Here is a 25,567-nt window from a genome sequence, read left to right as displayed (position 1 = left end):
CGGTTGCACTCTTTAGTGCGAAACATTGTGTTAAAAGGTACTATTAATCTACTTTATTTACTACAATCTACTAGATTTGAGGTACTTACTCATAAGAAAACTCGCTATCATGATACATTGACACTCAAAATACAGTAAGTACCACAAAACTTGGTTAATTGGGACCTGAAAAAATTAGAAATTCCAATTTTTGCAACTAAAGGTCCGAGTTCTTATAATAGGGTATTTGACTACTAGTCAAATCAGTTTCTTTATTTCGAACTGTTAAAACGATTTGCTACTATTGGAATTTATATGAAATACTAGCATGTGACGTCACGATCAAATTACCTACTCTTTATAGTTTTATACGGGGTTTAAAATATAAATTGTGCCTAAAAATAACTGCTGTCTACGTTTCTCTAATTATCTTCTGGTGCTTTATTTCATGCATGGTGTAAAATAATTTATTAAATACAGTCAAATGCCCTATTGAAATTATGGAAACTTAACTGAAATTCGGATTTTCTGTGAAACCAACCCCGAAATAACGAAGTACAAATTGGCTGTTTCATACATTTTGGGCTGATGTTGATGTCTTGTATGGGAGAGCCAAAACCTTACTCTGTATGATATAGCCGGTCATAACAACTTTGTCAGTAGAAAAAGGAGAGAAATTCAATTTTTCAATGGAAAGATTCACGTCTACATTTTTTAAATTTGCCGCTTTTTTATACTGACGGAAATGGCTTGACAGACTATATAATGTATTAACATCGCAAAACTAGGCTAAAGGTTGATAAACAGCCTACATACAGTTGTTTGGAAGAATCTCACTGTGATTACATTTTTACCCTGTTTGGAAAAAACAAAACCGTTTTTATGTCATTTCCGGGTATTAAATCTACCCCATTTTTTCTGCGCCGCCAAGGCGGAAGTTAATTGTGCTCTGCGCTGTCATTTTATTATTTTTAATTACGATGAAACGATGCGGATGCTTGGATTTTAGCCTGCTGCAATTAGAACAAACCTTTTCACTTATAGCTGGTCAAGCAGATCTTGTCAGTAGAAAAAGGCGGCAAATTTGAAAAATGTAGGCGCGAAGGCGATATCGTCTCATAGAAAATTTGAATTTCGCGCCTTTTTCTACTGACAAGATCTGCTTGACCAGCTATATATATTAAACATAAATTAATTTTAAAATTATAAGATTTATTTTTGTTCTTTTTTTTCATTATGGTGCTCCCATATTGGCTGTTATAAAATGTTGTATATTTAACATCGTGTGGCAGGGACAACATGAGAGATTTTATTGTGTTTTATGATGTTGTCCCTATCACACGATGTTAGATAGATAGATAGATAATCTGTTTATTTCTTTACACAGAATATTCAAATACAAAACTGACATAAAAAAAAAATCAATAGAAAAAACAGAAAATACAAACACAAATAAGAGTCACAGATTTTACAAAAATAGAAAAAGAAAAAAAAAATACATACAAGGTGTTACACCAGCCACTGAAAGTGGGATGGGCACACGTTGTATAGGTCATACTGAGCAACTTTTACTATGGGAGCAATCCCGAAATTGAGAAAAAAATAGACTCTCCCGTACATTTTGGCTGGCTGATGTTGATATCCTGTATGGGAGTGTCAATTTTCTTATCGCAATTTCGGGGTTGGTCCCATAGTAAAAGTTGCTCAGTATGACCTATACAAAGAGTACCCACCCCACTTTCAATGGCTGATGTAACACGTTGTATAAATACTGTTTCAAACAAATAGAAATGCTGTGTGCGTCGCAAAAAACAAAAGGGTTCTGGCTCAGTATGACGCATCACCCTATGGGAGAGGCACTGATATTCTGCCAGGACCAGATCACGTCAATAAAATCAGTGAAAAATATGAAATAGTCTAAACTTATTACTTAGCAAATTACCAATAAATAACTTAACTAGTGATAATTTAAACTAATTGTGACATTTAAATGTGTGCACATATTGTGACGTAGAATTGTCGGTGTGGTTAGCATGTAAGTAGTGTCAAATGTGATTTAGAGAAAATTATTATTTTTAAGCAGGATTACTAAGACTGAATTCGGTAATCAGCAACTAACCGTGAGGGAGGGGTGTTATATGACATTTTATAATAGCCAATCTCGGAGCACCATTAGGTACCTACAATAGTCAAACCAATAAGTGTGTGACACAACTGTCCAACAAATAGATAATAAATAAAATTATTATTACACGATTGCAACAAATATAGGTTGTTGGTGAATGTGGGTACTTGTTCAATGTGTACGGTCGTCTATATGTAGCCATTAACGAGCGTTCCCCTCTGTCGAAAATAGGCGGCCAATGGTCAAGCACATTGTATGGACTGACGTTTATCTGACATGGCTATTTTGACGTTACGCATACATTTGACGTGCCGCTCCCCCGCTATAATCGGCAGATTGTTTTGTACCGAAAATCACAGACATGGCGTCTCCGTTTGGTTATATCCTCTAAGTCTATATGTGTTCTCGTAGGTTAGTACCTTAGGTAATTACTGAAGTGATTTTGAAACGTCTGATATCCAAATTAATCATATTCAATACCTGAGCATAAATGTTTATATAAAACGTATTTATCGTACTTCTAAAATCTTCATCACTTTATGATTTCATGACATGTTGTAAATGTTCTGTATAAAAAGCTATATTTATGATCTTGTTACAGGTGTCAAGTAGACCTGTCAACCTGTAAAAAATAAAACCTAACTCAACGTCAAAAGTGCTTCGTTATTAAAAAAAGAATAAATATAGTTTCCACGTGTGCAAAGTGTATTGCGATGTAGCATGTAAAAGTATTTCGATTTCAAACGAGGTACTTAGTATTCTTCGTACGTACTTAGGATTCTGTTCAGAAACATTTCGTTTCACTTTGGATTCTACATTTATGTGCTCACTCTATATAAAACAACCAGCCCGATTCGAATTTCGAACTAATAGATCTAGAAACGATATGTATTCGATATGTCAGCGTCAAATATGACGTTTCTTCAAACAAAAACGTCACTTTTGACACTGACTAATTTATATCGTTTCTAGATCTATTAAATGACGTCTCTTAAAGTTCGAATCGGACAGTACCTATTTGTGCCATTCTCAATCAAAAGTCAATAAGGCGCTATTTCCATACGTGGGCCATACTGAAAGTATCTGGATTCTGATATAATTGAGAAGATTCTGATATATAAGCGGCCAGTCCAGGAATTTTCAGTATGCCCTAAGTATGGCTTCAATTTGAAATCAAGCTTACTGACAATGTGGTACCTTTTGATTGAAAACGTGACATTTATACATTTTTACTTGTCGGAAACTGTACTTTGACGATCTTTTGGCAGGTGAAACATTGTTTTACTATTTTTGTTTTTGCCGTCTTTTCTATTTCTTTTTATTGTCTACGACGATCGTTATGTGAAAAACTACCCTTAGATAAATTAAAGTCGCTAGTCAAATCTTTGGGCAATTTCTTAGAGGATATAACCAACGGAGACGCCATGTCTAAAATCGTCGGTACAAAATAGTCTGCCGTTTTTTGCGGGGGAGGGGCACATCAAATGTATAGGTACGTCATGTCAGATAAACGTCAGTCCATACATATGGTTGACAAGTTGTTGACCATTGGCCGCCTATTTTCGACAGAGGGGAACGCCTGTTAATGGCGGCTCCATTGTTAATTACTCCGAGGGCAATTTACATCAGATTATGTAAAAATATTTTCTATAAGATTAATTTAATATCCAGAGAGGAAACTAGCGACTATTTATATTAGGATATTAGTATGCAAAATCGGCCGTGCGCGTTCGTCTCTATATAGGAGCAAACAATTAAAAGCATTTTTTCAACGACTTTTAAAAATAACTTGTGTTTTGATTTTTACTAACACTTGAAAGTTTATTCTAAGACGCAAGACGCAATGTATCGCGAACTTAGTTGTGTTTAAAGCGTGACAAGCAACGTCAATTACAATGACGATAACGTCTATGAAGATAATACTTCCCCTTCCTTCCTTGTCGTATCCTCATGGCTGAGGGACGTGACGAATGTGGACAATTTTCACCAGTGCTCTCCAAGCCGCTCTGTCTTGTGAATTGCCTGCTTGTGCTTGTGCATGGCCATACGTCCACCCCTACGCTTCCTTGCCATGCGATCAATAATATTTAATATGTATGAAACATAGGAAGTCTTCATAAGTTTTAAAAGTTTTTGAACAAAGTGTCATCGTTTGAGGAGTACAATCAGAATATGTTTTTTTTATTATATGCTCGTGTAACAGGCCCCACCTGGTATGTTACACAGTGATTCATCATCATTCTCTTGCCCTTGTCCTATTTACTTGGGGTCGGCGCAGCATGTCTTTCTCTGTCGCCCGTCATCTCATCATTCACTTGCGTTCGTTTCATATCATCTCTCACACAGTCCATCCACCTTTTTCTCGGTTTTCCTTTCGTCCTCATACTTCGTATGTTACACAGTGACTATTAGATGATATTACTAAGTGATGTAGCTAACATCACAAAGCTTCAAAGCTTAAAGCTTGTCTAAGCTGTACACGTGTACATACAAAGTTCACAGTGCAGCTTTGTGAACCCTCGGAGCGAGTAAAGCAAAATTGGAAGTGTAAGCTACAGGCCAGCTCGAACGTACACTGACATCAGAATTATATTTGAGTCATGTTGTTTAGTTATCTTCCGTCTCGCCCACTCCAGTACAGGTACGGGCAAGTTCGAGCGAAATGCATGATAAATTGATAACTTAATAACATGATTCAAATATCATTTTGATGCCATTTCGAATTGGCGTGCTATTAACCTGTAACCTGTTACTTTAATATGAAGCATATATACCGTGAAGGATTTGATCGGCTTTGTGAAAATCCAAGCGCTTGTAATCTCGTGCAGTATTTTGCCTTTATGTAAAGTATATCGGGCTTTTACCAAAGGTTTTTGAGCGAGTTGGGAGTAATGTTCATGATTGGATCTTGAAGTTATTTAATTGAGTAAATAATTTTGGAAATAATCGCTTCAAGAATTCAAATAATACTACTTAATTTAAGTAAACTTAAGTTTATCTGGGTATACCTAGTATTACCCGGGCTTTTGGGTAAAGCCCGAAAATTAAATCAACATTTACACCATTACCCAGCCAGTGCTGGGTAGGTAGACCTAGGTGTGTACGGGTAAACCCCGAATACAGTTAATGTTGTTTAAATTTTTGGACTTTACCCAAAAGGCTTGGGTAATACTAGTTATACCCGGGTAAACTTAAGTTTAATCAACCTTCTAACACTACCCGTAACATATATAGGGTGGAACAGAACGAAGGACTTTTACGCAAACGGGGCATTGCTTAGGCTACGTACTTTATTTTTAACTTATTAATCACGTTAATATTTCTAACCGTTTTTGAGATACAGCTTGTTAAACATTAGTGCAAAAATCTGTATGTTTCAACCCTAGCAAGTTCAGTAGATCCTATTGAATGACACGTGTCAATTTAAAATGTATATAACTTTGTAGGGTTGTCACTGATATAGCAATATTACATTTTAATGATTTTGTTTTACTTTTCAATCCAGCTTTACGATTATAATAACTCGATTGTAGATCACTTAAATAACACAATCCTTTCAGCTCAGTCTCTAGAAATGTTGCACCCTGTATACTGCTAGCGACCAGAGCGAACGGCAGCGGAAATTCACATAAACATGGCGTCTCATTAATGGCATAATTAATGGCAGTGTATAATTACGAAATTATTGCTCCAAAATACAAACGTGCTTTACAGAAGCTTCTGGTTTCAGCCTGTGACAGAAAATCGGGGTTGTAATTATTCTTACTTGGAAATTGCAGAACACGATGAGTCAAAGCGTTTCATTAAAGCGTGCATTGCTGGATAGCACCAGTGGTATGTGCAAAATTTCTTTGAATATTATTTGACGCTGTTTTTGCACTGTTTTTGGGTGCTGTGTGGAATGAACTAGTTATTCTTTTTTTCGTTACTGTAAAAAGGCGTTATTGCCATTTTGGCTATGGAATTTTAAAAACGACACTTGTTTTACTATTTCATTTCTGTCCCCATAAAAAATAAAACTAGCTATTAAATGGGTTAAAAGGGTCAGGCCTCTTAAGATATAAAACAAAAAATACCTATTTATAACGCAAATAGAATCGAGTGAGTAGCAGAAGTTTCTAAGGGCGAGGTGTTCAAAATGAATTGAAATGAAAATGAAAATGAAATGAAATTGTTTTATTCCAGAAAACTTCCATAGAATTACAATAAAATTAAATTAAAATTAAACTATTCGACTGTACAATAAAATTAAAATATTCACGTCTATAAATAATACCTAAATACAAATTAAAACTTAATATTAACTAGCCCAAGGGGCGTATCGCCCCGACCCTATGGTGACCGGTTTGTGGTAGGTCCTCCAGCGCTCATGAAGCGGGCTACCGTCCCACTCCCTCACTGCGGACAGCAGCGTATTGGCGGATGCATTTATCGCCTTTCTGGCGGCGGCGCTCTTCGCTCTCAGCAGAACACATTGAATTGAACACATTTGTATTCTTAAGAATTTCCAAACGCGTAAGGGCCACTTGCACTATCCCGGAGTTAAGCGGTTAAACCGTTAACCCAGTGTCATATTGTACTGGTAACCATGGTAACTCCAGGTTTAACGGGCTAACCTCGGGTTAGTGGAATGGTGCAAGTGGCGCTAAGTGTTGTCAAAGTAGGTATAATTTATATACATATATATAAGTACCTACATATAATTATGTTCCTTCCACGAACGCTCCGGCTGTAGTAGAATGAATGAACTGTCGAGGTTTTCTCAATACAAGAATAACAAGTATCAAACATTATCATAATAATGACTTTACTTTGAAGATATGACATCATTACTAATAGGTTTAGTGCAGGTGTCGGCTAACCGCGGCTCGCGAGCCAGATGCAGCTCTTTGTTGGTACAATCGCGGCTCTTTCACTCAAAACAACACTTGGAGTTCCTGGCCTACAGAAAACAACATTAGTGGCTCTTGAAAATTCCTGATTGATTGGAATTAATGACAAAATAATAATCAAGCTTGGGCTAATGCCCCGCTGCTGGCGGCACCCTAGATTAGGTTTTTTATAATAGGGTAATTCGCCAGTGTTAGTAATTGGCCACCAAATGAATTCTATTCACCTATAAACAGAATTCATTTTAGTATAAGGTTTCAATAACTCGTCAGCCTTCAATAACTAGCCGCCTTATACTAAAATGAATTCTGTTTATAGGTGAATAGAATTCATTTTTAGTTTAGGGCGGCCAGTTACTAAAAGTGGCCACTTGGCGAATTACCCTATGTTTATATGTATTTTTTATTGTTTTGTAAGTGTTTTTATATTTTACTTTTATATTCATATTATAAATAACCTAATCCAAGATATTACATGAATAAAGGGGATCAATCATAATACTGAAGTTAGTTTAAGTACTTATCTTACTTGAGTAATGGAGTTATGTCAATGAAATTACACTGGAAATGATATATCGATTATGTAATTATTGGAATGATAGATTACGAATGACAGAAAGAATGATGGAAGATAATGAAATTATTAAATAAGTATGAGGTATAAGTGTAGGTATAAATAAATTACAATGTGACCTCTTACCGTCAACCGGGCCGTATACTTGTTTACCACCAAACTGTTATAATATTGATCAAAAATAAACACGGTATTCCAAAAAGCCCCGTGTGCCACTTTCCCCGGTAAACAACCGGTGACGGATGGCACCAGGGGCATTGTTCGGCCCCCAATTGGTCCTGTCGATACGGTTATTAATTACCGGGAGGCCCATTCTGACTAGACAATTGTTATGGTTTTCATCTTGTTTTGATACTACCTTGACGATCGTCATAGTCATAATGTTTTATTCAAAATAAATTTTGACAGAACACTTTTTGAAGATCAAGTATTGTAGGAAAATAAAAATACTATACATCACTACACTTTATAAAACAAAAGTCCCCCCCCCCCTCCGCGTCTGTCTATATGTTCGCGATAAACTAAAAAACTACTGAACGGATTTTCATGCGGTTTTCACCTATCAATAGAGTGATTCTTGAGGATGGTTTAGGTGTATAATTTGTTAACCCGTGTGAAGCCGGGGCGGGTCGTTAGTAAAAAAATATATTCTTTTGTCCTGACAAACAGACAGATGCGGAGGGGGACTTTGTTTTATAAAGTGCAGGGATGATATCACATGACATTTAACCCATTATAGACTAGCGATGCCATATGGTAGAGTTAGACCAAAATAAGTCTGCAACGATGTTGATAACACACGGAGTGAAAGTGTTATTTTAAACTTCAAATCTTCGATCTTCAAGTTCGCATCATAACAAAATCGTAACCGTAACAAGATGTTAAGTCTGAATGGGCTCCGGTAGTGATATCTGAGGGGGAAATATGTTGTGATATTTTCTTTTGTTGCGATTTGCTATTGTGTTTGCCACGTTTTATATTGCCTTATCTCAACAGATAGGCAATATACATACCTACATGGCAAACATACAATACAAACCCTATTTATTGCACAACCTCAATAAAACGGTTCAGGCGGAGTATGTCACTTTCTTAGGACGTCACATTCTGAGGACGTCACATTCTGAGTTCGTCACTTTCTGAGTACGTCACTTTATGAGAACGCCACTTTCTGAGGACGTCACTTTCTGAGTTCGTCACTTTCTGAGTACGTCACTTTCTGAGTACGTCACTTTCTGAGTTCGTCACTTTCTGAGTACGTCACTTTCTGAGAACGCCACTTTCTGAGTACGTCACTTTCTGAGGACGTCACTTTCTGAGAGCGCCACTTTCTGAGGACGTCACTTTCTGAGTACGTCACGTTTTTTAGCATAGGTACGATATCATCATCATCATCATATTTCCAAGCAGATGAAGTCGCGGGTCGAAGCTAGCGCAACATAATATCTACAGTCCGTTAACTCTCAGAATGACCTTCGGATTTTAGAAAGATACATCGGGTATCGGCGGTAACACGCGAAGGTGATACTGTTGTTCTGCTTTCTTACTCACTCGCAAGAAGTTAGGGATACCTATTGTCTCAATGTAAAACAAGCCCTAATTTAATGACGTTATGCTTAATATTTGGTTAATGACTATATTGCTATTTGACTTTTTGTCATAATCTAAATAAAATAGAATCAGAATTTGAAAGCAGAACGTCACACCGTCATTTACTACTTCTCGCTGAAATTATACAGAGTGGTAATAATAACAGGCATATTTTTTTGTAGGTAAGTATATTTTTTATAGATTGTGTTTTTTTTATTTAATCTCTAGTTTTAATTAAAATTTACTTTAACATATAAAAATTAATTAAAACAAAATTTTTAAATTTAATTTGTAAATAATTATACAGTACTTAAATGTCACATATTTTAATATGAATCTAAATATTTACCTACTAGTTATGGTGGTATTAACTACTCTATACAGGGTGGTATAAACCTCGATGTCCAAAATATTTAAGTGAAAACTTCTTTAGCGGCGCTGTGCATTTTTTGTGATGGGGAAAAAATGTTAAACTCGCGACAGGTCACGTGACCGTAAGACATAAGACGGACACGTGACCTGATCGAAAAACTGTTACAATGTCATTGAGTTTTCACTTCTGCCGGCACTCCCGGAGTGCAACCCGTTGTTTTTTTTTTAGATTCTTCACTACGTGGGCTATCAGATTACTAATTTGGGAACTTTCCACCTCGATTCCTTTGACCGGTGACTCTGTCAAATTATGACTAATGTCACTTTTTTTTACCTTTAAAAAAAACTTAGGGACTAGCAGTTTCTAAAATAACCAAAAGTCGTTGAACTCGCATGTTTTTTTTTAATTAGGTAAAATCTAAACTTGACCTGCTTGAACGTAAAACTTTGACTTTTGTCTTTTTTTCCAACTCGCAGCCAAGTGAGGATGCTGATTTTTTTAGCAACTGCGTCGTTTGTAAAGGATTATGTTATAAAAAGAAACATTCAAAAAAGTTCAATAGTTTTTTTAAATAAATTAATTGGTTTGGCCCGGAATTTCTTAACAAAAGTTAAAAGTTCAAAAATTCATAACTCGAAAACTACGAAAAACCGGCTAACATACATATTCTATAATTGAATTGAGGAATCTAAAAAAAAAATTGGACGTCGTGGTATAGACTACCCTGTATAGTTTTGAGTGTTGGATTGCAAGTTGCAACTAAATCAGTACGACGCTGTCATTTTCTATTACGTGAATACGTCCGATTTTTCCCGAAAAACGAAGTTCATTCTGAGAGTTAACGGACTGTAAGTGGTCAAACAAATTTGTCATTAAATAAGAACAATAAAAACTACACTCATCCTTTTCTTTTGGGTGCTAGTACTAGTGTAAGACAAAGATAGTATGTTTATCTCTGTCTATGTTTGAAATGAGACAGTCCTTTGACAAACTTCAAAAAAAATCAGCGATGTCAAATCGGCGACATGATAGATTTTTATTGTCAGGCTAAAAGTACAATGTTATATTAATTTAAAAATTAATCGTGTAACCTATATAGGAAGAAAACAAACAAATAAATTACATTAAATATATGCAGAACATGAGAACTATGAGAGTATGGATCACTCCATACGCAGAAGTGATTGATGGCTGATTCTGAATATGCCGTTGCCGATATGAAGAAAATCCTTTGACGCCTATTCTCCACAGGTGACACGAGAAGAAATATTGTCTGAAACAAAACTGCAAGAGCTGATTTTTATACGCAGATATCCAAAATTTACACTATCATCAGAAAAAAAGACGTGAGTTTATGGAGACATGACAGAAGACGCGGTATGTTGAAGAAAATGTTGTCCCGAAAGGAGCGGCAGTCCGTTTAAATGTAAATATGTGGGAATGACCTTCTACTGGTGTCAGCGAGCTTGCCATGATACCTTCACCAGCTAATCACAGCGGCGAATGATAAAATCATGGTTCCTAACTGTGCGAAACATTTATGTGTATTGAATCGAAGCTGTTGCCGGCCTAACTCCAATCTGTGGCTAAATGTTTTGGTGCTTGTAGTTTCTAAGTATTCTGAATTAAATAATGATTTAAACATAATTAGATTGTTTTTTTTATTATTTATTTCTCTATTTTTCACTTTATTGCATGAAACATAGGACGTTTTGCCAAATGGAATTCTCTACCAGTCAGGCGTAAGGCAAACAGAGATTGGTATTGGTATGTAGGATATAAAAGCGACCGTATGTCGAACAGCTAATCTGGCTGCTGGCAGTATACATTTTTCGTGCAGGTATATTATACTGTTAAATCGTACCTATGCTAAAAAACGCGACGTACTCAGAAAGTGACGTCCTCAGAAAGTGGCGTTCTCAGAAAGTGACGTCTTCAGAAAGTGACGTACTTAGAAAGTGGCGTTCTCAGAAAGTGACGTACTCAGAAAGTGACGTCCTCAGAAAGTGGCGTTCTCAGAAAGTGACGTCCTCAGAAAGTGACGTACTCAGAAAGTGGCGTTCTCAGAAAGTGACGTACTCAGAAAGTGGCGTTCTCAGAAAGTGACGTACTCAGAAAGTGACGAACTCAGAATGTGACGTCCTCAGAATGTGACGTCCTAAGAAAGTGACATACTCCGCCTGAACCAATAAAACATTTACAGAGAGACACACGTAATACATGAAGACAGAGGTAACAAAAGGCGGTCTTATCGCTAAAGAGCGATCTCTTCCAGACAACCTTTAGGTAGTGGAGAAATAGAAGAATAGAAGGTAGTGGAAAAAGTAGTTAAACTATTTAGGAGGTGCAAAAAACTAAATTGGAAACTTCATAACTCTAACGAAAATAGCTATAAATATTAAATCTACAACTTTATAACAATAAACTGAAATAAATGTTATATACTAAGAAAAAGTGACCAAGGCCTCCAGTGCCCCAGGCTGGAATCGAACCAGCGTCCTCTGCTATCGCGGCAGATGCCTAAGCCACTCGGCCACCGGGTCACAGCGGCATAGGTCAAATTTTCCAAGTATATGCACTTCTTACTGAAGGCTTATGGCGCCCCCATAACAATACAACATGCATGCATGTTTTTATAACAATACTTACATATAATACAGACATGATGATGATGATCCTTCCGGCCGATTTCGACCATGGCGACCACTTCGACTCCTAGTTAGCTCGGCGCTCGTGCGCCCGAATATGGCTTACGTAGCCGACATACATATACAACAGACATAATATATGTAAGTTTACAATACTATCATTGTGTGTACCAAGCTTGATTGTCAAACATAAGTTGTTGGCCGTAAAGACGTTTTCCGAGCTTTGGGACAATACGGACGCACAATACGATCATAAGGAATGATTGTTCGATATTCCTCGCCATCCAATATATGACCTCTACGTATGGGACCGAATGTGGACCGAATGAAACGACCAATTTCCACTATAGATTTCTAGTAATCTAGTGTCAGTTAGGCGTAAAGAAATAAATAGAGTATATTCGGGTAATCCCAAATATTTCAGAACGTGGGGTAAATCCGAAAATCACCCTTAATTCCATCCCAGCCTATTTTCGTAATTACCCGAGAATTTTCAGTGAGCGCAATTACCCTTAAGCGAAAAACGCCTAGTAGGTGTAATATATTGTGTAAATATACCTTATCCAAGATTAAAAAGTCTGAAAACTATGCAAAAACTCACTATTCTAGGCGGAATAAACACGAATTCCCAATTTGGGACCCCTTCGGTCGCCTACTCAACCGGAGCTTCGAACCAGTTGCGATGGAAAACTTTTTCGGTCTTGTACGAAACTGGTTGCGATCAAAAACTATTTTCTTCCAGTTACGATCGAATATTTTTTGGTTTGGGGTTTTCGTTAAGTTATGAATATTCCATATGTTTTCGTAACTCTTGAAGAAGATTTTTAGGACATACGGTGAAATTGATTCACATTAAGAAACTATCTATTTAGTCACCAAATTTCATCGAAATCTGACAAAAAAAGTGCGAGTCGGACACTTTTTAGTATTTGTTGCTATAGCAGCAACAGAAATACGTTATCTGTGTAAACTTCAACTGACTAGCCATCACGGTTCATGAGGTACAGCCTGGTGACAGACGGACAGTGGAGTTTTAGTAATAGGGTCCCATTTTTACCCTTTAGGCATGGAACCCTAAAAAGTATCGCCGTATATTGGAGCTATGTAGCCTCCGCTCTGTAGGTGTAGAATCAGTGTATCCATTGACTAAATAGCCAAATATATAAACATATTGCACGTGGTTTCCCCCCAATGTTGCGGATCTGCGAGCCCCGGAAATGATTTTCACTTGTATGGAACCCTCGGTCTCATGTAGTTTGTTTTCCTTATTTACGGCTATTCTAGGCTACGATTCAACTTTTTAGGGTTCCGTACCCAAAGGGTAAAAACGGGGCCCTATTACTAAGACTCCGCTGTCCGTCCGTCCGTCCGTCTGTCACCAGGCTGTATCTCACGAACCGTGATAGCTAGACAGTTGAAATTTTCACAGATGATGTATTTCTGTTGCCGCTATAACAACAAATACTAAAAACAGAATAAAATAAAGATTTAAGTGGGGCTCCCATACAACAAACGTGATTTTTGACCGAAGTTAAGCAACGTGGGGCGGGGTCAGTACTTGGATGGGTGACCGTTTTTTTTGCCGTTTTTTGCATTATGGTACGGAACCCTTCGTGCGCGAGTCCGACTCGCACTTGCCCGGTTTTTTTTTGTTGATTTTGGTAAGTTTGAGGAGCTCCACGTTCTGGGTGCAATAAACACACAATCCTAATTTGCTATAAAAAGATGTACAGACGCGTTCAAAACTTCATGGACATTACAGCGAAATAATTGCTTGAAGCTGAGTTCGAGTATCTCAAAGACAAACTTAATTAAGAACTGTAAAAAAATCGGTTTTCGTTTATTCTACGTTAGCATTCTGGTTTCTATATTCTGTGATAAAAACATTACAAGTCTATGTCACAATCTATCACCAAAACAAGTTGAATACGGCCCTTGCCATGTTATTCTCATCTAAAGCCTTCGGGTAATGGCCTGCGCGGAGCCATCCTTTTACATTGTATTTAGACTGAAACATTTTTTCAGGCCTAGTTTGCTAGGTCTGAAAATCGGTACGAGACTTTTTAGACATGTCATGTTTCATGTGTGTTTCGATCAGAAATAATTTTGCAGAAGTAATTTTAAATATTTTAACAGAAAATAAAATTTCCCTAAAACATATCCACATTTAAGCTTCACTTTGAAGTCGCGATTTTACTAGATAACACCACTAGCACTTTTCTTACTACCTGCATTTCACTAATCACCCGCTTTATTTTATTTGGTTACCGAATTGACTTTGGATAGGGCTCGACCCGATTGTTTTAGGGAAAAACTTCGTTCACTAGTTTACATTTTAAAAAGCGACATCTAGAGAGCTATTCAGCAACTAACTCAAAGTATGTACAGATATGCGGTAATTTTGATTTTCAAACAGTACCATCGCCCACACTGTTAACTGACAGCTCGTAAACCTTATTACAAAAAGCATAAGGTCCAACGATGGACAGTTAAGAGTGTTGCTGTTTGTACAGTCAACAACAGAGCTATGAATACAGGCAAAGTGCCAAAAATATGTATACACGACCTTAATGTACAGGCAATAAAGTACTGTATACATATTTTTACACTTTGCCTGTATTCATAGCTCTGTTGTTGACTGTACTAGATGTTCAAATATAATGTTGGCTCGAGATTTTGTAATTTTTCTCATCCCACTGGCCCAGTTACGGCGCCATGGATCATTTGATGTTATTATTGGCAGTAAATTTTATAGGAAATGCCATTGAATGCCATAGAACGATAATGTTTCCTGGGTCAAGAGGTCAAGTGCCAGGGGCATAGACTACGTATTCTACACTCTGCATTGTTTATTTTTTTGCAGAAGAAATTAAGGCGAACTTAACCCTTTACCGCATGGATTTTTTATTCTCCCCGAATTAAATATATGTATTAAAACACTATAAATGTAACATAAAAAAATTGTGAAAAAAATCTATATTCGACCCAATTAAAAATAATAGTAAAAAACAATTTGTTCCAAATTTGGAACTTTATGTATTAGTGGCTAACCGGAGCCCGATTACTAAGCTGGTCAAATTTGGAACTGTATGCAATATATGTATGGAAATGTAAGTTTAAAAAAATCACTTCCAATTTCAAAAACTATTTATTATTTATATACTTATTTTTGGTAAGGTTTAGGCCATGGTAGCCACTTACCACCATACTTGTTTGTCATTGACGTAGTAAAATAATTTGATCGTTATATCGTTATCTATAGCTCTACCAGCTGTCACTGGTTATCTACAGATTATTAGCAATGCGGCTAACGTACCTAACTTAATAAAAATAAAATAAAGAAGTAGCTTGCCTGAGTGCATAAGGTTCCATATTTGTCAAACTGATAAAAAAATCACTAATGCATAATGTTCCATATTAGTCCAATCCTTCTAGCTTGTAACGCATAGTGTTCCATTTCAGGAACAAACTTTCACGACATCATACATAGTAATTTGAATATAAATGCTTTCATGTTTTACCATTAAATCTCGCGGCATCTATTTTTCTAATACTCAGCGCTGGAAATTTATTTATTGCACTAAATACAACAACGAAAAGCTAATTACAAAGTAGTCAATCACACTTGCAAGTAAAATTGCCGGACGTCGGTGGAAAAGATAACGTCATATGGACCATAAACTAGTTAGAAGCTGTATCAAGTACAGAAAACGTTCAGTAGTATTCATAGTTTCGACCTCTTACAAGTTCATTAAAACAGATGACGCTTATATCAATCTACGAGGATAATATCATTACGTTCCAAATTTGGACCCATATGCGGTAAAGGGTTAATGCCATAACGTATTTTCTACCAGACAACCATCGGACTAAGCGATAAAATTATTTGAGGTGAAAAAAAGACAAGTGAAAAAAGAAGAACTAAAACAATGACAAGCGGAATAGGTACTTACATTTAATAATAAATATTTATACAAGTAATTAAATACACGTATCAACGAATGTAATCGTATATCATGGACTTTCCTCTCGAATTTCCCATTATTGCCCAATATTCACAATAAATAGAACTGTGAAAAAATAGTTTGTAAGTAAAACAGTTAAAATTAAAAAATTACCTAAATTAATAATTATATTTTAGTATGAAAATCGTACTCGAACTTATTCATGTTGCATTACTAAACGCTCACGATACAAATTAATAGTGGAATTATGATTAAATTTACTCGAGGAGCGATTATGTAATGCTTAAGGCAAATTTAGGGTACCTACCTATTTTTGCCATCTCTTATTGATAACGGGGTTTGGTCATTCCCCGTCTCGTTGACAAGTGCTCTGTGGTTACGGGGTCACAGATAACTATCACTTGGGCTCAGCGAGTCCACTTCGCTAGCCTCAAGTGCTATTTTAACTCTATGGGTGTCGTTAGTTTTTAGGACTTCTTACACTAAGCCATTGGATCAATATTCTCATCTCTAAGCGCCACTTGCCCGGGGTTAACTGGTTAAACCTTTAACCCAGTGTCAAATTGTACTGGTAACCATGGTAACTCCGGGTTTAACCGGTTAACCCCGGGTTAGTGGGATGGTCCAAGTGGCCCTAAGTATTATAGAAGCTAAGTTTTCAGGTGGGATATTTATTTTAAAGTAGGTACACACACTTACTGTGCTGAGATTTGGCAACGATTTATAAAATTATATTACCAACCACTTGAAAACTATTATATTTGTGGAAAGTGTCTCTTCTTTAGTCTAAGTCTCGCTTAACATACCAGGGGCCGTACCTACCATGATGTCCTTATTGCGATTCTGTTTAGGACCTAAACTGAATTGCTAAAGGACGGTGCTATACCGGGTGTGGCCTGTAACACGAGCAAATAATTAAAACATAGATCGTACTCCTCAAACGTTGACACTTTTTTAAACAACTTTAAAAAATTATGAAGTATTTAGACTTCCTATTTTTCATACAAAATAAATATTATCTTCAATGGACGCCATCGCCACGCCATATCATTATGATTGACGTTGCTTGTCACGCCTTAAACATAACAAAATTCGCAATGCATTGCGTCTTCGAATAAACTTTAAAGTGTATTAAAAATCAAACCACAAGTTATTTTTAAAAGTCGCTGAACAAATGTTGGTCAGTATGAGGAGTACAGCCTACAGTTTAATTTTTTGCTCATATTACAGGCCACACCCTATATAAGTCGCATAACTCCGTCCCTTAGCAATTCAGTTCAGGTCCTAAACAGAATCGCAATAAGGATATCATGGTAAGGGCCCAGTTTTCATACTATATCTCAACGGTGGAACCGTTCACTAAGCACCATACTGGGCTGGCTGAGATCCAGGATCAGTATCGCCGTTATACGCGCCACCAGCATGTGTATCCGAGGCACACGCCACCGGTTTAAGTCCACTGCCAGGCTTGGGTTCGACGACGGTGCCGCCCTTCCACACACCGATTGAAACCCCTTTTCTACTCTACCTATGTATTACTTATGATTGTTATAATAAATGCTTGTTAATGGTACTGTAAGATACATTCAAAAATAAAGTTTTCATATTGGTTGTCACTGTGACAAGTAAGAAGTGATATGAAATCAAATTCCGTGACAATTTATATGTTTAAAAATTAAATTACACTGAACAAATCGACTCAGTAGAAAGTCGTCGTATTTTCCAACAAGTGAATTAATCCATTACATTTCCCATAACCATCACTAATGAATATTAATCCCGGTGATGGCGATTATAAATGTAATTACCAAACGATGCATACTAAATAACCGGAATAAATGGATGTTAACGAGGATTCGTTTAATTAGCGTTGTTTAAAATGTGACTTTAGCACTTTGGAATAAGATTTCAAGTTAGATTGAAATGTGATTTTACAAATCAATTGTTGCGATACTTAATACTACTCGTATATTTAATTTGGTTCAATCAGATATTTTATCATATATACACGGTGGCTAAAAATTGAAAAATAACTGCATTCTCGTTGCCAGAGAGATTTTGGGATTATACTGAGCAACTTTTAGTTTTTACTATGGGACCAACCCCGAAATCGCGAAAAAAATGACCCTCCCATAGAAAATGGATCAGCCAAAATGTATGAAACAGCCAAATTTTTTTCGCGATATCGGGATTTGTCTCATAGTAAAAGTTGCTCAGTGTAATCCCAAAACCTCCCTGGCAACGGGAATGCAGTTATTTTTTAGCCACCCTGTATATACAGTAGTTAAGTACAGGTTATTTTTTATGATCGAACCCACGTAAAGTCGGATAACACATTAATCGTATATGCAGGGCAATTGCATTCACATATTAAAAACACTGCTTTAAATATCAAAATGAACTAGTTAAAAGAAAATAAAAAACCGGGCAAGTGCGAGTCGGATTCGCGCACAAAGGGTTCGGTACCATAATACTAAAAAAAACGGAAAAAAAATGATAAAAAAAAAACGGTCACCCATCCAAGTACTGACCACGCCCGACGTTGCTTAACTTTGGTCAAAAATCACGTTTGTTGTATGGGAGCCCCATTTAAATCTTTATTTTATTCTGTTTTTAGTATTTGTTGTTTAGCGGCAACAGAAATACATCACCTGTGAAAATTTCAACTGTCTAGCTATTACGGTTCGTGAGATACAGCCTGGTGACAGACAGACGGACGGACGGACGGACGGACGGACAGCGAAGTCTTAGTAATAGGGTCCCGTTTTACCTTTTGGGTACGGTACCCTAAAAAGCCAAAAGTCGGCAATACACTTCTACCCCTAATATCCTATTCCCTGGTTCAAGTAAAATCACAATATTAAAGACATTTTGAAAAAATTTCATAATTTACATAGTCTCCGCTTCGACTTCGAATTGCATAACTCAGCGAAACTTTTTCCCATAACTCTTTCCATTCCCTGACTGATTTAAATTCCATCTAACCCCCACTTATCCCCCCTTTCCCACCCGCGAACGGAAAAAAGATGTCGTGAGTATGCTTTTAGTAAAATATTTGACAATTTTTTTGTTCAATTCATTTTATTCACAATTTCTTGTCGGTATGCAGGCTTCCTCAAGAAGTTTTCCTTCTCCGGAAAATCACTGGTAAATCTAATACCTTTAAACGAGCATATATATTTCGGGGATCTCAGAAACGGCTCTAACGATTTCGATGATGCTATATGGGGGTTTTCGGGGGTGATATATCGATCCAGCTAGGTCTCATCTCTGGGAAAACGCGCGTTTTTGAGTTTTTATATATGTTTTCCGAGCAAAGCTCGGTCTCCCAGATATTAAAAGATTATCGGCTCGATTCGGAAAATGAATTAGATTTCTACTAGACTTCAACAAGTTACGATACGGATAATTTAAAGATATTTGTAAGATAAATATGTCAAATTTGACGTTTCCGCGATTCTGGAGGTCCTCTTGAACGATTTCGACAAGTTATGACTTAGATATCCAAGTCACATCTAGTCGATATCTAATGTAGATCTAGTTGATCTCTAAATCGTCTCAAGATCTTGTGATTATCTCGAAATCCGAATAGGCCTGTATGTACATAAGTTTCGAGGAACTCATTGGTACCATCAGCCGTAAAAGTGCATGGCGACTTCATCAATGATTTAATTCATAATTTGTCCATGCAATTTCGCAGCTCACTGTACAAGCCAGAGCTTGAATCCGCGACTTTCGGCTGAGGCTTTCAATGCTTCTAGAGTCAGTCTAAGCCAACTCTGCACTACTGATGTGCCGTAAAGTTGCCTTCATTGTGAAATTTCAATGAGAAAAGAATATTCAGAAACTTCATATAGTATATTTTTGTACGAGAAATCGAAATATCCCATTTACAAAATGAAAGTTTTCGTTGTTTTCTGTGAAATTTCTAGGAAACTTCGCAACTTGCACATCTGAGGGCCTACCACGAACACCGAAATCATTGCGGTCATCTTCTCTGTCACTCTGACTCACTGTACTTAATTACGCCTTGGAGTAAAAGAGAAAGAGACCCGCAATTTAAGAACTTCGGTGTTCGCGGTACGCCCTTCAGTACTTCTTCGTCTTCGTAAGCGACAGTGTGATGCCAACCATAGGTAAAAGTTAAATAAAAAAAAAAGATTATTAGTGGCACTTTCACACTTTGTCATCAATGAAGTGCTAACTCAAAGGCATCCTAATGTTTAATAATATCGCTATATTAACAAGCTTTACGACATATAATACTTGCGCTAAGCTTAAAAGCGGGAAGGCGACATTTAAAGCGAAAGATAAGATAAAACATAATATAAAGTACAGGAAGCACCCCATTATAGCCTTCTCTTGGCTGAGAGGAACTAATAGAGTTGATTTACGAGGATTCTCGCGACACACTAAAAGTGTTATCAGATTATATTCTTTACTTTATTCATCATTCTTGGGTTTTTATAATATGAATATGAAAGTAAAATATAAAAACACTTACAAAACAATAAAATTACATATAAACACATTATAAAAAAAACCGGGCAAGTGCGAGTCGGACTCGCGCACGAAGGGTTCCGTACCATGATGCAAAAAAAAAAACAAAAAAAAAGCAAAAAAAAAACGGTCACCCATCCAAATACTGACCACTCCCGACGTTGCTTAACTTTGGTCAAAAATCACGTTTGTTGTATGGGAGCCCCATTTAAATCTTTATTTTATTCTGTTTTTAGTATTTGTTGTTATAGCGGCAACAGAAATACATCATCTGTGAAAATTTCAACTGTCTAGCTATCACGGTTCGTGAGATACAGCCTGGTGACAGACGGACGGACGGACGGACGGACGGACAGCGAAGTCTTAGTAATAGGGTCCCGTTTTACCCTTTGGGTACGGAACCCTAAAAACCTAACCTAGTAGGCCGCCAGCAGCGGGGCAAGGCCCAAGCTACCGGTGGTCAGGGCTGCAGAGAGAGGAACCGACGTATAATCCGCGCCGTGACCAAGATCACCGCCTTCTGAATCTGACCCTTGATCCAACCACCTAGCGAGAGTCTCTCAAGGTGTTGGTCGAGACTCTTCGCTATTAGACCGTTCACTGAAACGACTATCGGGACAATGATCGTCGAATCAACATCCCACATGGCGGTTATCTCGTGAGCCAAGTCTAGGTACTTACTGGACTTGTCCTTCTCGGCTTTCACGAGATTCTCATCATGGGGGATGGTGATGTCAACGAGCACGGCCCGACGTTGCGATCGATCAGATTATATTATTATTATATCCTAGTAAAGGATTTAGTAATAAAATAGGGGCTTGTGAAAAACATAGTTAATATACAGGATGTTCCTAGCCATTGGACAAAGCCGAAATGTACATATGCATTAGGGTATTTAGAACCAGTATACAAAGTATCATAACAATCGGTGTAGCGGTTACGAAGAAATTAACAATTATGATTTTTTACTTTGGAGCAACCTGTATGTGTTAGTAGCTCCTGAGGTAATAAATAGTACGAGACCTTCTTCGACCGTTTTGATTGGGTGCCGTTCAATTGTAATACAAACATTTTGCATAATTACATTTAACTACTTTTAAAACTCATAATAAACATAATGTATAGAAACAAAATCCATAATATTATTCGTTATAATAATTAAATTACAGAATGTTCTACAATCATAAAAACGTTCTTTATAACGATCATTAGGAATAAATAATTTTACTTGTTATAACATACAGTTAGTATTATGATTAAAATGTAGAACTATATTTTAACGAATGATCGGGTGACATAATATAATATGACATAAACTATATAACAACTTACCTATTCTACCTTAAGGCAGGTCGCCGTTAGGTACGACGACGAGCGAAGCGAGGAGGAGTGTTAGGTAGAACTGCGACCCTACGGCGCGCGAGCCGAGCGAGCAAAGCGAGCGTGCCGCGGCAGCGGCCGGCGAAGCGCCAGAACCGACTTATTTTATAATAGTACACATTTTATTACCCTCTCGATCATGAGAGGAGGCCTGTGCCCAGCAGTGGGGCGTATATAGGCTGAATTATTATTATTATTTTGTCTGTCTCTTACAAATTCTCGGGACCATGAGGTCCCGGACATTTGGATGGCGTGCGTGGTTTTTATGGAAAGAGAACGTTATGAGCATTAAATAGTATACAAAGTGATCATTATACTGATTGCCTGTTATGCTAATACATTACTATGCAACTGAATTATTATTATTTCTGAAATTATGCAATTTGTTCTTATTCATTTTGGGTTTATACTAAATAATTATTTGTACATTTCAAAATTATGCAATTCGATTTATGCAAAATGAACATACGAAAATAGTTGTTATTAAAAACATTACACACCCGTTTTGATTATCTTTTTTATTTATGACTTTAATATTATAAGATTCTGACTTTTGACAAATGTCATCATTGTCGCACATTTTCAATCAAATTGTCAAAAGCACTGCCAATGATTAATATAGTATGTTTCTTTTTGTTGTCGATTATTGGAAATAGCTTTTGTTTGATAATTTATATTTTTATCTTTTGTTCTAATTAAAAAAATATTACCGTTCGAGCATTTCTGAGAAGTAAGCCTACGTGGGATTTCAGGGTTTGTCCAATGGCTAAGGTCATCTTAATTAACGTACCTATAAATAACAATACCTATCTGAGGAATCTTAACGATAACTTTGTATTATTCTTCCATTTTGTCTATTTCACAACTTTGTTAAATTAACGATTCACTACTTAACGATAAAATAACATTCATTAATTATATTATTAATAGGTCACTCGATTTCAGTCATTATTACATCCATTAGTGTCAATTTAATATTCTATTGTAACGTATTTAGGGCACGGAATTTGAAAGACTTTTAGTTTTCGTACAATACAAAACAATATTGGAAATATCAATTAACATAAAAATATTACTGTTACCATTTACCTAAATAAGTAGGCTTAGAGTACTCACGCCATACATCAATTTTCTTAGTCAATATATATGGGAGGAGTGTATGTATGGGAGGGATGACAAAACGTATTTTAAGTTTGAATCTTGCTTAAAAGTTAATACTTCATCATCATCATCTTCATCGCGTTATCCCGGCTTTTTTTGCCATGGCTCATGGGAGCCTGGGGTCCGCTTGACCTAATCCCGAGAATCGGCGTAAGCGCTAGTTTTTACGAAAGCGACTGCCACCTGCCATGTAAACCCAGAAGGGAAACTAGGTCTTGTTGGGATTAGTCCCGTGTCCTCACGATATTTTCCTTCACCGAAAAGCGACTGGTAAATACCAAATGATATTTCGTACATAAGTTCCGAAAAACTCGTTGGTGCGAGCCGGGGTTTGAACCCGCGACCTCCGGATTCAAAGTCACACGCCCTTACCGCTAGGCCCCCAGCGCTTTTAAAAGTTAATACTTATTAAGCTTAAATCTTATTACAAATAAGTGCACTTTAAGTGTACTCATTTCTCTATGCTTTTAGGTACCTGTTTAGGTTACACAAAAATACTCGTATACCTTCATAGTTACTTTGAAAATATGTTGGTATATTTTGGCGCACAACAAAGAATTAAGTGATATGTGGCCACAAACTACAAACCAAAATTACTTCACATATGTTCGAAAAAATCTAATGTCTACCAACTCTCATTCCTAGTTTTTATTACTCCGCGAAACAAAGAATTTCGTAGACGTAGAAAAACGCCGTAATCAGAGCAACACCTGCCTCCTTTTGCCTCCTGATTATGTGTTTTGTATGTAAGTAGGGTACTATTATAGGCGTCTTTGAGGCGTGCTTGAGGTCATTTGGGACACCTGGTCGAGTACGTGGAAAGGGACGAGTCTTCTTGAACTTGTCTTTTGAAATTAAAGGAAAAATTGAAAAGTTCGCCGAAGCCTCGGTAAAATCTGAGCGGAATGAGAACAGTTGTGGAATATATGGGGCCCAATACATTCCACGACTCTTCTCTTTCCGAACAGACTACAGCCGAGTTGGTTTAAAGCGATTGGACCGGTGTTACAATAGATCCTAAGTTTTTAAACCAATTTTTCTATATCTATTTTAAGAAGTATAATAGTATCGCTTGCAGACGCTTGCAGAAGTATCTTGATATTTTTTTCTAAGTGTCTATTGACTATAAGTTTCTTCTTACAACCAGTCGTTGTTTAAATATATTATACCAATGTAATGATACCTAACATGTTAAAACCAAATAGTTGTTTGTAATAGATTATTTTAGCGGTTAGACCGTCTGTTGTTTTACCTCTTGTATCGTCTTGTATCGTCTGTATTACTATTCTTGATTTTTGAGGTATGCTATAAATAAAGAGTATATACACAGGTACACTAGTAAAACATTTAAGTACTTAGGTACTCACTTTTAAGTTAGAAATGGGTTCAAACCAGGCGTTTTTAAGAAACCCAACATCCATGGTCGAGTCTTATGTTTAAGAAACTCGTACTAAACTGTCGAAATCAATTCACAGCACAATGGAGAGTTAAACAGGGCCTTTTCACCGCAGTTTGTATTCTATTGGTCACCCTCACATTAAAATAAATAAACCGAAACGATTCGATTTCCTGTACGTGTGTAGCATTGGTTACTGCGCACACTAGCGACTGAAATTATGCGATTGAGACGCATTGAAAATAAATCATACTTTTTGTGAAAAATCGCATTTTTGAAAATGAAAAATTATTTATTTCCTTATTAAGCTTTTACAATCTGCCATCAGTGGTTGGGACTTCCTTTTAGGTGAGTGAACCTGTATGAGGGTGCCCCGCTCCTCCATAACTAAACAGTCTTATTTATTACATTATAGGAAAAGTTATACATAAGCATTTTTCATACAAGCTTTTATTGCTGACCGTACTTTTCTTTCAACAAGCAACTAAAACTCATACTTAGAGACAATTTGAACAAACCAAAACACAATTAGGTTGCATTGCTTTATCACAGAGTTCCTATGGCCACCTCCTGTATCCATCATCAGATCAGCTTGATGGTACCATAATATTGCACTGTCATCCGACTTACATATGTATGAATATTTTCACAGGTTCATTGGAAGTCGGAAAGTGGGTCAAATTTAGCTTGCAAGATTTGACCCGTACAAATATAGTTACATAACTACATACATTGCAAGTCAAATAAAAACTTGTAAAATAGTTGACGATCATAATATAAATTCGTATAGATTAGCTTAAAATAGTTTATAATGTAATTTCATATTATGAATGAATAATATTTATTTCAGGACTAGTCCCATATTATGTTAGTAACAAGTTTATACTACTTAAATTTAGTGTTAGTGCAAAACAACATAAATAAAATTTAACAAATAAAACTTATAACCTACCTACGTGGAGCGCGATACATGGAGCTGTGTCCATC

This window comes from Cydia splendana, chromosome 14, assembly GCF_910591565.1.
Source record: "Cydia splendana chromosome 14, ilCydSple1.2, whole genome shotgun sequence".
Taxonomy (NCBI): Eukaryota; Metazoa; Arthropoda; class Insecta; order Lepidoptera; family Tortricidae; genus Cydia; species Cydia splendana.
This window is presented reverse-complemented; position numbering follows the sequence as displayed.